Source organism: Neoarius graeffei, chromosome 6 (assembly GCF_027579695.1).
Source record: "Neoarius graeffei isolate fNeoGra1 chromosome 6, fNeoGra1.pri, whole genome shotgun sequence".
Taxonomy (NCBI): Eukaryota; Metazoa; Chordata; class Actinopteri; order Siluriformes; family Ariidae; genus Neoarius; species Neoarius graeffei.
This window is the reverse complement of record NC_083574.1, coordinates 95,972,805-95,986,195: the sequence shown is the minus strand read 5'-3', so window position 1 is coordinate 95,986,195 and position 13,391 is coordinate 95,972,805.

Sequence of the window (13,391 nt, the reverse complement as noted above, 5' to 3'; positions counted from 1 at the left end):
AGTATGACTGGTGACAACATTCCTAGTGGATCATAGACAGAGCTCATTGTAGACAGGATTCCTCTCCTGGTAAAAGGCTTCTGCTCGATGTTCACCTGAAACTTGAAATGATCTGACCGGATGCACCATTGTACTCCTAAGGCTCTCTTGATGGCGAGTGAGTCCTGGTCGAGATCAAGATCTTTGACTTCTGTTGCTCGGTCCTCAAGCGGAATGGTTAACAGCACGTTTCGACTGTTGGTCGTCCATTTTGTCAGTCTAAAGCCTCCTGTTTGACAAATGGCCGTCAAGTCGTGGAGTAGCTTGATCGCTTCCTGTTCTGAGTTAACTGATTTTAGACAATCGTCGACGTAAAAATTGTTCAACACTGTCTCCACAGCTGCTGCATCAAAAGTACTCCTGTTGTCCTCGGCACATCTTCTCAGCGCATAGTTCGCACAGCTGGGTGAAGAGGTGGCTCCGAACAAGTGTACCTCCATTCTGTACTCCTGCAGCTCCTTTGAGATATCCCCGTCAGGCCACCATAAAAACCTGAGAAGGTCTGCGTCTTCAGATGGGACCTTGACCTGATGGAACATGGCCTCCACATCTGCCATAACTGCGATTGGCTCCTGACGAAATCGTGTTAAGACTCCAACCAGACTGCTTGTCATGTCAGGCCCTTGCAGTAGTTGCTCGTTAAGTGTGGTTCCCTGATATGAAGCACCGCAGTCGAATACCACTCGAAGTTTATGCTTCTTGGGGTGGTAGACAGCATGATGTGGAATAAACCACACCTTTCCATCACTCCTGTAAAGCTCTTCGTCTGGGACCTTGACGGCGTATCCCTTGGTTATGACCTGGTTCATGAAGCTGACGTATTCCTCTCGGAACGTCTGGTTTCTCTGAAGCTTCTTTTTCATGTTGAGCGCTCGTTGCTCTGTCATTGCTCTATTGTTAGGCATTTTCACATCTTTGTTCTTCAATGGCAGTCCGATAGAGTAGTGACCGTCAACCAGTTTTGTGGACGTGGTGACTCTGTCCATAAACAGTTGATCTTCCTTTGACATCTCAAGCTGCTCTCCTTGAGCATTCTCGGGAAAATCATATTTGAATTGCTGGGTCCACAATTCTTCAAGTCGAGCCACCGATATCCGATTAATTTGGATCTGTGGGTATCCGTCCTTTGACCAGCTTCCGATGTTTTCACGCAGCGGCCCGTTCACTGTCCATCCCAAGACTGTACGTACTGCATACGGTCCATCTTTCACGCTGCAGATTACCTCTTTTGGCTCTAAAGCCTTTGCGACATCAGTCCCAATAAGAAGATCGATATCTGCCTTGATCAATGGAATTCGTACACCTCGTAAGTGTGGCCACCTATCGACGTCCTCTTGGGTTGGGATATTCTCCTGACTAGCAGGTATGGCCCTTTGTGTAAACACACCAGTGAGCCCGACAAAGTCATCCCCCTCCAGACTGCTGACTTCTAGGTCTGGCAACACCTTGCACGAGACGGTCTTTTGGTCTCCCATAGTAGTAAGTAGGATGTTCACATTTTTTCCTTGCAGGTTAAGGTTGTTGGCTAGCTTGTTAGTGCAAAAGGAGGCATTGCTCCCTGGATCCAGGAACACATAACAGGTCAGCACCTTGTTGCCTTTCTTTGCCTTCACTCTCACCGGAACAATGGCGAGGACGGTTCCTGCACCCCCGGCCCCCATCTGAGAGCAAGTTTCCCCTGCATCCACGAATCCACTGACCACAGTTTGTTCTTCCTGTAAAGACTCCTTTTTTGGTTCCTCCCTTGAAGTGTCTTCTTTTGTTATGTCTTTAGGTTTCTGCTTTATGTGTAACAGTGTAGGGTGTTTAGCTGAACACATCTCACAGCTCTTCTTTTCTTCACAGGCACTGCTCATGTGTCCTCCTATAAGACAGCTGTAGCAGAGTCCTTTACTCTTAAGGAATTCCAATTTTTCTTTGTGCAGCTTTTTTGAAAGTTTCTTGCACTGTTCCATGGTATGCTCTCCCTGACAGAAGATGCAAGGTTTCACGAAAGCCATGTTCATGTTTGGTTTCTTCTCTTTAGCTTTCTTGTTCTCGGCACCAGCAACATCTTTCACTACCCTCTGCTCTTTAGCTTCAGTGGCTAGCGTTATGATGGTTTTCTTGCCAGCTGATTTTTCAGGTTGGCGCTTTGTTTGACCTGAGATTTCACCAAACACAGGGTGTGCTGCCATTTCAGCCTGTTTGGTTACAAATGACACCACGTCTTGAAACTTTGTTCGCCGATCTTTCTTCTGAATGTCAATGGCGACACTCCTGAATTTCTCCCTCAGCCTGTATGGGAGCTTGGAGATGACTGTGTGCATGTTAGCAGCATTCTCCATCTCATCCAAGTACTCTAGATCCGACATTGCATTGTTACAGTTGATCAGAAACAGAGCATATGCTTCAAGTGCCTTAGCGTCGTCCGACTTGATAGTAGGCCAATTTAAAGCCTTGTCCAGGTATGCCATCGAGATCTTATATTTGTCACCAAAGCGCTCCTTTAATAATTTCTTGGCTTGAGGGTAGCCCCGTTCAGGATCCATATGAAGACAGCTGCGCACTAAGTCATTAGGCTGACCACATGTGTGCTGTTCCAAATAATAAAGCCGATCTTTGCTGTTTTCAGTCTTGCTTTCTATGCGATGCTCGAAAGCTCTCATGAATAGATGGTATTCCATTGGATCTCCTTTAAAAACTGGAATATTCGGCGAAGGCAATGTAGATAGCTTTTGTTGCTTTATTAGACTCTCAGTTATCTCATTTTGGCGTTGCATGACAGAAGCCAGGTTGTCTGTGTTTGTAGAATTGCCCTTTGAAGTAACAGGCTCTTGTCGCACAACAGGCGTTGCATCGGCAGCTATTCCACTACTATGGCTATGCTGAGATACATTACTAGCCCCACTGCTCCTATTGCAGCTGACATGTTGTCTCCGAGTAGCCCTCAGTGAATCCACCCTACTGCCTTTAGAGCCGCTTGACACATCTGAGCCTCCATATTTTCTTAACACAGCTAATCTTGCATTCGATGCAGCGAGCTTTGCTTGTAACTCCAACTCTTCCTTTTCAGCTTTGAGCCGTAGCTCTTGCTCTTCCTTTTCAGCTTTGAGCCATAGCTCCTGCTCTTCCTTTTCAGCTTTGAGCCGTAGCTCCTGCTTTTCCAAAGCCCTTTTCTGTTTCAACACAGCTGTCTCGGTTAACAAAGCGGCTTTCTCCATTTCAATTTTTACGCGCTCAGAGCGAACCGATGATGCTACAGAAGCAGAAGAGACAGACTTGGTCTTTTTACTCTTTCTGGATGTAACTGAAATGCTATCTTCAGGATTTACCTCATTGTTCACTCTTTCAGACTCTTCTATGCGATGCGTTGCATCCTGTATCCATGATCTAACCTCTTGCACAAAATTGCATTGCTTATCATATCTTGGCTGAAACCACTTACTTTGATCTGTATTCATATTCTCTATGTATCCAAGTTGACTGTACAGGTCTTTGACATCAGCATTTATCTTACTGAATTCTTCTATCAGCTCTTCATACTCGGTTAACAATTCCTTTGTTATATTTTCCACGTTTGCATCATCATACATCAACTCACGCAATTCATTTTTTTTCTCAGTCAGTTTCTTTAGCTTTGCTCTTCTGGAGTCAATTCTTGTCTGCAGACTATTTTCCAATGACCGTTGTGTTGGTTTACGCTGACGTTTTTCCCTCGGAAGGCTTACCGTCTTTTCTTCTTCATCCGTCATGGTTGCTTTGAACGTCGGTCCGGTTTTTCGTTCCGATTCCACTTGCGACAGTCACGTTGCAGCCACGTCCACTTGTCAATCACCAGCCACGAGTGTAGCGCGCGATCGCGAAAGTTCAGAAGTCCCTCGGTAAATCCCTCGATGAATCTTCTTTCCAGTTTCAGCGAACCTCTCCAGCGTTTTGTAATCTGATGTCAAGCAAGTTTTTCTTACTAATGTAGAGGCTCGTTCGTAGTGAGACCTTGAGAAAAGTGCTATAGCTTACGCTGACGAAGTCTCTGTCCCAAAGTAACTGTTTCCACTCTCAGTGTCCCTGTGCCTTGTAATAAATCCACTTGAAACGTCTTGAAAGTTGAACTTTAATCCTCGTTTAACTATTACAAAGGTTCTAAGATACAGAGAGTCGGTGAGTCAATATCAGAGAGTCAGAGAGTCAGAGTGTCAGAGTGTCAGAGAGTCAGGTAAGAAAAACTGTTCGCTTCCACGGCTTCTCGAGATCTACCCTGAGAAGCGCGAGACCATTCTTATATAGCTGAATGACTTCTAATTCTAATTCTTGAGAAGTGTAAGACAGTTCTAATTCTTGTTCTAATTCTTCACATATGAATTCTTAAGAAGCGTGAGACAGTTCTAATTCTTAACATATGAATTCTGATTCTAATTCTTTTAACCTTGTCACATATTATTCATCATCTTAATCATGACATAAACTACTTATATGAAATTACACACTCAAATGAAATTATATATACCATGTAACATAAATTGTAATTCACATCTATATGAACTCCACCTTGGCCGTTACAATATATATATATATATATATATATATATATATATATATATATATATATATATATATATATATATATAGTGCTCAGTGTAAATGAGTACACCCCCTTTGAAAAGTAACATTTTAAACAATATCTCAATGAACACAAACAATTTCCAAAATGTTGACAAGTTTAATATAACATCTGTTTAACTTATAACGTGAAAGTCAGGTTAATATTATAATTTAGATTACACATTTTTCAGTTTTACTCAAATTAGGGTGGTGGGTGCAAAAATGAGTACACCCCACAACAAAAACTACTACATCTAGTACTTTGTATGGCCTCCATGATTTTTAATGACAGCACCAAGTCTTCTAGGCATGGAATGAACAAGTTGGCGACATTTTGCAACATCAATCTTTTTCCATTCTTCAACAATGACCTCTTTTAGTGACTGGATGCTGGATGGAGAGTGATGCTCAACTTGTCTCTTCAGAATTCCCCAAAGAAAGTAATTTCTTTCCACCACAAAGGTGAAGGCTACAAGATGATCAGCAAAGCTTTACTTATCAGTCAGAATACTATAGCAAAAGTGGTACAAAAATTTAAGAAAGATGGAACTGCAGCCATCTCACAGAGACGTCCAGGTCATCCACGAAGTTAACACCTCGACAGGAGCATCTTCTGATGAGAAGGGTTGAAGAAAATCGGCATGCAAGTTCACTGCAGTTATCTGAAGAAGTAGAAAGCCAAACTGGGGTGACTATTTCCCGTGACACAAAACGGCGTACACTGCAGATAAATGGCATGCATGGATGCCGTCCATGAAACAAGCCTCTCCTATAGCCCAGGCACAAAAAAGCCCGCCTAGAGTTTCCCAGAGCCCATGCTGACAAAGATGAAGACTACTGGGACTCTATACTCTGGAGTGAGGAAACCAAGATGAATGGTTTTGGAACTGATGGCTTCAAAACTGTATGGTGTCGCAAAGGTGAGGAATACAAAGAAAAATGCGTAGTGCCTACAGTGAAACATGGTGGTGGCAGTGTCCTTATGTGGGGCTGCATGAGTGCTGCTGGTGTCGGGGAGCTGCATTTCATTGATGGCATCATGAATTCACAGATGTATTGCTCTATACTGAAAGAGAAGATGCTACCATCACTCTGTGCCCTTGGTCGTCGTGCACTTTTCCAACATGACTAAACACACATCTAAGGCCACTGTTGGATTTCTGAAGAAGAACAGGGTGAAAGTGATTCAGTGGCCAAGTATGTCTCCTGATCTGAACCCAATCGAACACCTATGGGGAATTCTGAAGAGATAAGTTGAGCATCACTCTCCATCCAGCATCTGGTCACTAAAAGAGGTCGTTGTTGAAGAATGGAAAAAGATTGATGTTGCAAAATGTCGCCAACTTGTCCATTCCATGCCTAGAAGACTTGGTGCTGTCATTAAAAATCATGGGGGCCATACAAAGTACTTGATGTAGTGGTTTCTATTTCCTTCACTCCAGACCACCAGGGCGGTGCTGAAAGCACTAGTGGAAGGATCTTTGCATCCGTGCGTTTCGAGAGTCACATACAAAAGTTGTCATCTCGTGACATATGACGTGCCTGCCTATATAAGGCAACATCCCACATCATTTGGCCTCTTCTTCTTTTTTCTCGCGTTGGAATCGCATCTCTTCTATTGTAATTGTGTTAACTGTGGGAATACCTGCGACAATCTACAGTGCAGCTCGTGACTGAAGAGGACTTCAGTGGGACTCGACTCCATGCGAGCTGTTTGGTCGCTAAGGTAACTTGTTTTATGCATCGATAGTCACTGAATCTTGGCTGCCAAGCTTTCAGGGACGGCTATTATATCGGTCTTGTCACAAACTGCTCGGTTGCCGGCAGGTTTGTCAGTGTTGAGCGAGTTAGCGAATTGGTTGCCAATAACGTTAACGTGTACTTACAACTTTACGTGAGCATTGGTTTCTGGTTGCTAGTAAATTGTTGTCTGTAGCGGTAAAGTTGCGCTTGCAAACTCGCTAGCCTTGGTTGCCAGGCTAGCAAGCAGCGCTACACCTTGCTTCTTTTCTAAAAAAAAAAAAATCGCGGGTGAGTAGACACTGAGATGGATTCAGTGAGGTGTTCCACTTGCCCCAACCTCATGGAGGTGCTGGATGTACATGATCGCTGCGCAGAGTGCCTTGGCATGCAACATCTAAGGGAGGCAATGCCTGATCCATGCCCTTCCTGTGCGTTAATGCCGCTTACTGTTAGACAGGCGCGGTTGGCTGGTGTGGAACGTGCATCTAGCAGTTTTCCGCTCTCGGATTCTCAGACACAGCATAAGCATAAGCTTTCACCACCAGTGCATGCAAAACAGTGCAAAAAATCTGTCTTCTGAGTTAGAGCGTAAAGTGGAACTGCTCTCATCTACAGTGGAGCGTCTGCTGCCTCTGCTTGCAAGGCCCCCCCCCCCCACAGCAGGGGCACAGATAGGTACTGTAGAGGAACAGCCTGCACCGCCTGCCTCCTTGTCACCCGTTGGCTCATGTTCTCAGCCACCTGGCCAAGAGGAAGTGATGTCTGTGACTGCCTCAGACACCTTTTTCAGTCAGCCTTCTTCCTCTGCGCAGCCACCAAGCGAAGTCCTGCCAGGTGTTGAGCCCCGTGATTTGGGCAGTGATGTTACCTCTGGGCGATCTGGGGAGTCTGCCTCAGTGGTGGGTTTGGTGGAGGCCACACTGAAGGCTTTGCTTGCACATTTGCAGTTGGACACCCCAGCGCCTCCTACCGGATCTGAGAACATGTTCCTGCGCCGTGTTCAGCGTGCCTCTCTGGTAATTCCACAGTGTCGTGACTTTACTTCTGTGGTGGCCTCTGCCCTGGAGGCTGCTACGAAACCTGCCCGTCCAGACCAGATGTCTCGCATGCTTGCAGCGATGCAGGACCCTGGTGCTGTTGGCTTGGGTAGCATGCCAGTAGTCGAGTCAAGCATTGCTTCGCTCATTGTGTCTCCCAATGAAGCACTTCGGGAGCAGGTGCGTTGCCCTAACGCTGAGTGCCGCCGCACAGACGAGCTACTTTCTCGTGCTTACAACTCTACTGCCTTTCTTGGCAGTGTAGGTGCATTCGGTAATTATTAAGTGATCAATCTCCTTAAATCAGTCTCATTAAATCTGAAGGTTAATAATTAAATTGAATCAGTCTCATTTGAATCATACCATTGAATCATTCTCATTGAATCAGTCTCATATTATCATTAAATCACTCATGGAGTCAGTCTCATTAATTAATACCATTAATTTGTGCTTAAATAATAAATAATTGTTGGGGTTCACCCCAGCCAGAGACCCCGATTCCTTCGTGGGCCACCCTCGGCCGAGGACGAGAATGATCAGGTCGAGAAAAACAGACAAAGAATCAGAGATTCACATGCCAGTTTATTCGCACAGTCACTTAAACCTAACAATTACCAAACAGCTAAATTATGGTATATTCCAAATTATTATGATCACTTACCATATTACATAACTCATGCACCTTTTAGAATTCTTTTGAGATTGAGTGACTTCAAGTATATTATGCACAACAAATAACGACACACAGTTTCAATAATAATGGAATTTATTATAACAAAGATAAAAATGGATAATAACAGATGGAATCATTATATACAAATATGATATGGTGTGTGTGTGTTTGTGTGTGTGTGTGTTATCTGAGGTGTGTGTGTGGGGGGGTGACCATGTGTTTCTAAGTAGAACAAAAGAGTTACCTTGGTAGCTAACTAAGATGTGTTTGTGTGTGTGTCCACGTGATGGAGGCCTAGCTTGGTTGCTAGCTAAGACAAAGGAATGTTATCTAAGTAGAACAAAGGATTAGCTCTGTTGCTAACTAAGGTGTTGTAGCTACATTTGGTAATTATTAAGTGATCAATCTCATTAAATCAGTCTCACTAAATTTGAAGGTTAATAATTAAATTGAATCAGTCTCATTTGAATAGTTTAAATTGAATCATTTAAAGTGAATCATTCAAAGTGAATTATTTAAAGTGAATCATACCATTAATTTTGGTGCTTAATAATAAATTACCAAACAGCTAAATTATGGTATATTCCAAATTATTATGATCACTTACCGTATTACATAACTTATATGCACCTTTCTGAATTCTTTGGGAGATTGTGTGACTTCGAGTATATTATGCACAACAAATAAATACACACAGTTTCAATAATAAATGAATTTATTATAACAAAGATAAAAATGGATAATAGCAAATTGAAATATATACAAACAGTGAGGTGTGTGTGTGTGTGTGTGTGTATGAGAGGCCTTGTGTGGGTGTGGCCTACACAAAAGAATTAGCTTTGGTTGCTAAGACAGAAGAATTAGCTTTGTGTGGCTAGCTAAGGAGGATGTTTGTGTGTGTGTGTGTGTGTGTGTGTGTGTGTGTCCCCACGTGGTGTAGGCCTTGTGGCTTAAGCAAAGGTTAGCCTAGCTTGCTAACGAGACAAAGGAATTAGCTGTGTGGATAGCTAAGGCCCAAGGACCCTACCTCGTGGAGTTAAAACAAAGGGTGTGTATGTGAGTGTGTGTGTGGGGGGGAAGGACCACCACGTGTTAAGGCCTAGTGTTCCCTTGAGACAATACAATTAGCCCTGGAGGCTAATGAAACAAAAGGATTAGCTTTGGATGCTAATGAGACAAAAAAAAATTAACCATAGGCTAATTTCACTAGCTTATAACAGTACTGAATCCACTGAAACCTTGATAAGGTCAAAATGTGTGATAAAGAAATTAAAATGTTAGTCAGGGATAGAGAGGAGCATGCACAGCCTATCTATTAAACAATTGAGAGATTAAACAAACAATTCAACACGCTACGTGTCTACAGTGTGACAAATAAAACATTCCTGAGTTCAAATTCACACTATTTCAATAAAAGCTAATTTCCTAAGACTAGGTTTTTATTATGCCCAAAAAATGCCAAGTCTTACTTCTGTATCCCACTTCTACGCGAGATTATGAGAAGATGTCCCAAGACTTTGGAGTTTTCACCATTGGAGCATGTGAGTCGCTTCTGTAGAAAGCGCAGATAATTTCTTGATCCGGCGTGCGGTCGCTCGTGATGAAAAGAAAGTCTCTGATCAAAGTAATATGCACAGCGCTTCAATCAGGAGGAATTCTGGTCGCTCCCAATTATAAATTAACTGCTTTGAGCTGCAGTCGTACGTACTGAATGAATGAAACCGGTTGTAACTCACTGAGTTTAAAAGCGCGCGATCTTAGGCAAGGCAAGTTTATTTATATAGCACATTTCATACACAGTGGCAGTTCAATGTGCTTTACAGAAGTAAAAACAAAAACAGTATACAATGGAGAAATAAAAATACATAAAATAATTTTATTTTTATTCTAAAACAATTAATTAAAAGAATTAAAAGAATTAAAAGAAAATAATAAGAACTAAACAATAGTAGAAATAAAATAATAAAATAAAGTAGAAATAGGAGGAGGAGAAAAAAAAGGAAACCAGCAGAATAGAATAAAGAATAAAATAGAATAGAGTTAAAATTAAAGTAAATTTAAAACATGCAGAGAAAGTAAAAATTATTAAAAAAAAGACAATATTAATTATTTAACAGAAAGCATCTGAAAACAGCTTGGTCTTTAACCTAGATTTAAAACTGCCAACAGCAGGAGCATTTTTAATGTCCTCTGGCAGTTGGTTCCATAACTGTACTGCATAGTAGCTAAAAGGGGCGGCACGGTGGTGTAGTGGTTAGCGCTGTCGCCTCACAGCAAGAAGGTCCTGGGTTCCAGCCCCGGGGCCGGCGAGGGCCTTTCTGTGTGGAGTTTGCATGTTCTCCCCGTGTCCGCGTGGGTTTCCTCCGGGTGCTCCGGTTTCCCCCACAGTCCAAAGACATGCAGGTTAGGTTAACTGGTGACTCTAAATTGAGCGTAGGTGTGAATATGAGTGTGAATGGTTGTCTGTGTCTATGTGTCAGCCCTGTGATGACCTGGCGACTTGTCCAGGGTGTACCCCGCCTTTCGCCCGTAGTCAGCTGGGATAGGCTCCAGCTTGCCTGCGACCCTGTAGAAGGATAAAGCGGCTAGAGATAATGAGATGAGATGAGATAGTAGCTAAAAGCTGCTTCACCATACTTTGTTTTAACAGTAAATTTTTCTGTTCTGATCTGGTAGATCTGATTGGGTTAGGCCGCTGCAACATATCAGAGAGGTAATTGGGCCCTGTACCTTTTAGAGATTTGTACACCAGCAGCAATACTTTAAAGTCAATTCTGTAGCTTACTGGAAGCCAGTGAAGGGACCTTAGAATTGGAGTAATGTGCTCTGTTCTTTTTGTTCGTGTGAGAACCCTAGCCGCTGCATTTTGAACCAGCTGAAGTCGTTTGATGGTCTTTTTTGGCAGGCCTGTGAAAAGGCCATTGCAGTAATCAACCCTACTAGAGATGAAGGCATGTATTAGTTTTTCCAGATCATTTTTTGACATAAGTCCTCTTAGTTTGGAAATGTTTTTTAGGTGATAAAATGCCGTTTTAGTGATTGCTTTCATGTGACTATCAAAGTTTAGCTCGCTGTCAATGAAATACACCAAGATTTTTAACCATTTCTTTAGTTTTCATCCCTTTTGTGTCAAGAATAGTGGTAATCTTGAGTCTTTCATCTTTTTTCCAAATAGAATTACTTCTGTTTTATCTGTGTTCAGCTGAAGAAAATTTTGTGACATCCAGCTATTGATTTGATCGATACACTGGTAGAGACATTCAAGGGGGGCATAATCATTAGGTGATAGAGTGAAATAAATTTGGGTGTCATCTGCATAGCAGTGATACAAAATTGAATTTTTATTGATAATTTGCCCTAGTGGGAACATATAAAGGTTGAAAAGTAATGGTCCAAGAATCGACCCCTGGGGGACACCACAGGTCAAGGACATTGACGTTGAGGAACAATTTCCCAGGGTAACAGAGAAGCTTCTATCTTTTAAGTATGAATTTAACCAATTTATAACTTTACCAGTCAATCCAACCGAGTGTTCAAGTCGATATAGCAGTATGTTGTGATCAACAGTATCAAAAGCTGCACTGAGGTCCAGTAATACCAGGACCGATGTTTTGCCTGCATCAGTATTAAGACGTATGTCATTTATAACTTTAATCAGCGCTGTTTCAGTGCTATGATTGGCACGAAATCCTGACTGAAAATTATCAAAACGGCTGTTTGCTATCAAGAAGGCAGTTAATTGATTGAAGACAATTTTTTCAAGGATTTTCCCAATGAATGGTAAATTTGATATTGGCCTGTAGTTATTTAATACTGAAGGATCCAGATTATTTTTTTTAAGAAGGGGCTTTACAACGGCTTTTTTTAGGGACACAGGAACAACGCCAGTCTCCAGGGATGTATTTATAATTTGAAGCACATCTGTAATTATAAGATGAAGAACAGACTTAAAGTTGGTGGGCAGAATGTCCAATTCAGATGTTGAGGAACTGAGATTTTGTACAGTTTTTTCAAGAGTCTCATAATCAATTAAACAAAATTCTGACATTGTGTTGAAGTTATCTATCTGTGTCATTAGTGATTGCAGTTTTTCAATTTTTTGCAACTGAGATATATTATGAGGAATATTCTGCCGTATTTTATCAATTTTACCTTTGAAGAAGGATGCAAACTCATTGCATTTATTAACTGAGAGAAGTTCAGGTGCTAATTGTGGTGGGGGATTAGTTAGCTTCTCTACTGTTGAAAATAGCACACGGGCATTGTTCATATTCCTGCTGATGATGTTGGAGAAGAAAGACTGTCTTGCTTTACGAATTTCATAATTATAATTACAAAGCATCTCCTTATGGATTTGATAATGAATGTGAAGTTTAGATTTGCGCCATTTTCTTTCAGTCTTTCTACATTCTCTCTTTAGCAGTTTAACAGCCGGGTACTGCTTCCATGGTGCTTTCTGCTTATCATTGACTCTTTTGATTTTGAATGGAGCAATATCATCCATAATTTGGGTCATATTTAAATTAAAAAATTCCAGTAAATCATCTACAGAGTCTGACATTTTGGTTGATTTCTGCGAGAGAGCTTGCTCAAAGAGAGCACATGTGTTGTCTTTTATGACTCTCCTACCTATAGTCGTTGAGCTATTCTGAATGTGAGGAGACATAGAAACATCAAAGAAAACACAGAAATGATCGGATAAGGCCAGGTCAACAACAGTATTAGAAACAGTAAGACCCTTTGTGATGACGAGGTCAAGAGCATGACCACGAGAGTGGGTCGGCCACTGTACATGTTGTACTAGGTTAAAGTTGTCAATAATTGCAAGTAGTTCTTTGGCATAAATGTTATCAGTATTATCTACATGCAAGTTAAAATCCCCAGATATAATAAGACAATCAAACTCTAAGCAAATGACTGATAACAGTTCACCAAACTCTTCAAGAAAGACTTTGGCTGAATGCCTCGGAGGCCTATAAATAGTTAATATGTTAGGAGAGCATGTAACAAGTGCACATAAGTGTTCAAAGGACATAAAATCACCAAGTGAGGATTGTTTACATTGAAAAGAGACTTTGAATATATTTGCGATCCCTCCACCTTTCCCTTGTCGAGTAACATTCAAAAAATTTAAATTTGGGGGAGCTACTTCAATCCAGCCAGGTTTCAGTTAGAAGCAAAAAATCAAGATTGTGTTCGCAAATAAGATCATTAATTAAAAATGACTTGTTTAAAAGTGATCTAACATTCAGAAGAGCTAGCTTTACAGAAAGTCTAGAATCTGCTTTTGCAGATCTTAGAGTCTACCGTGGCCAGTG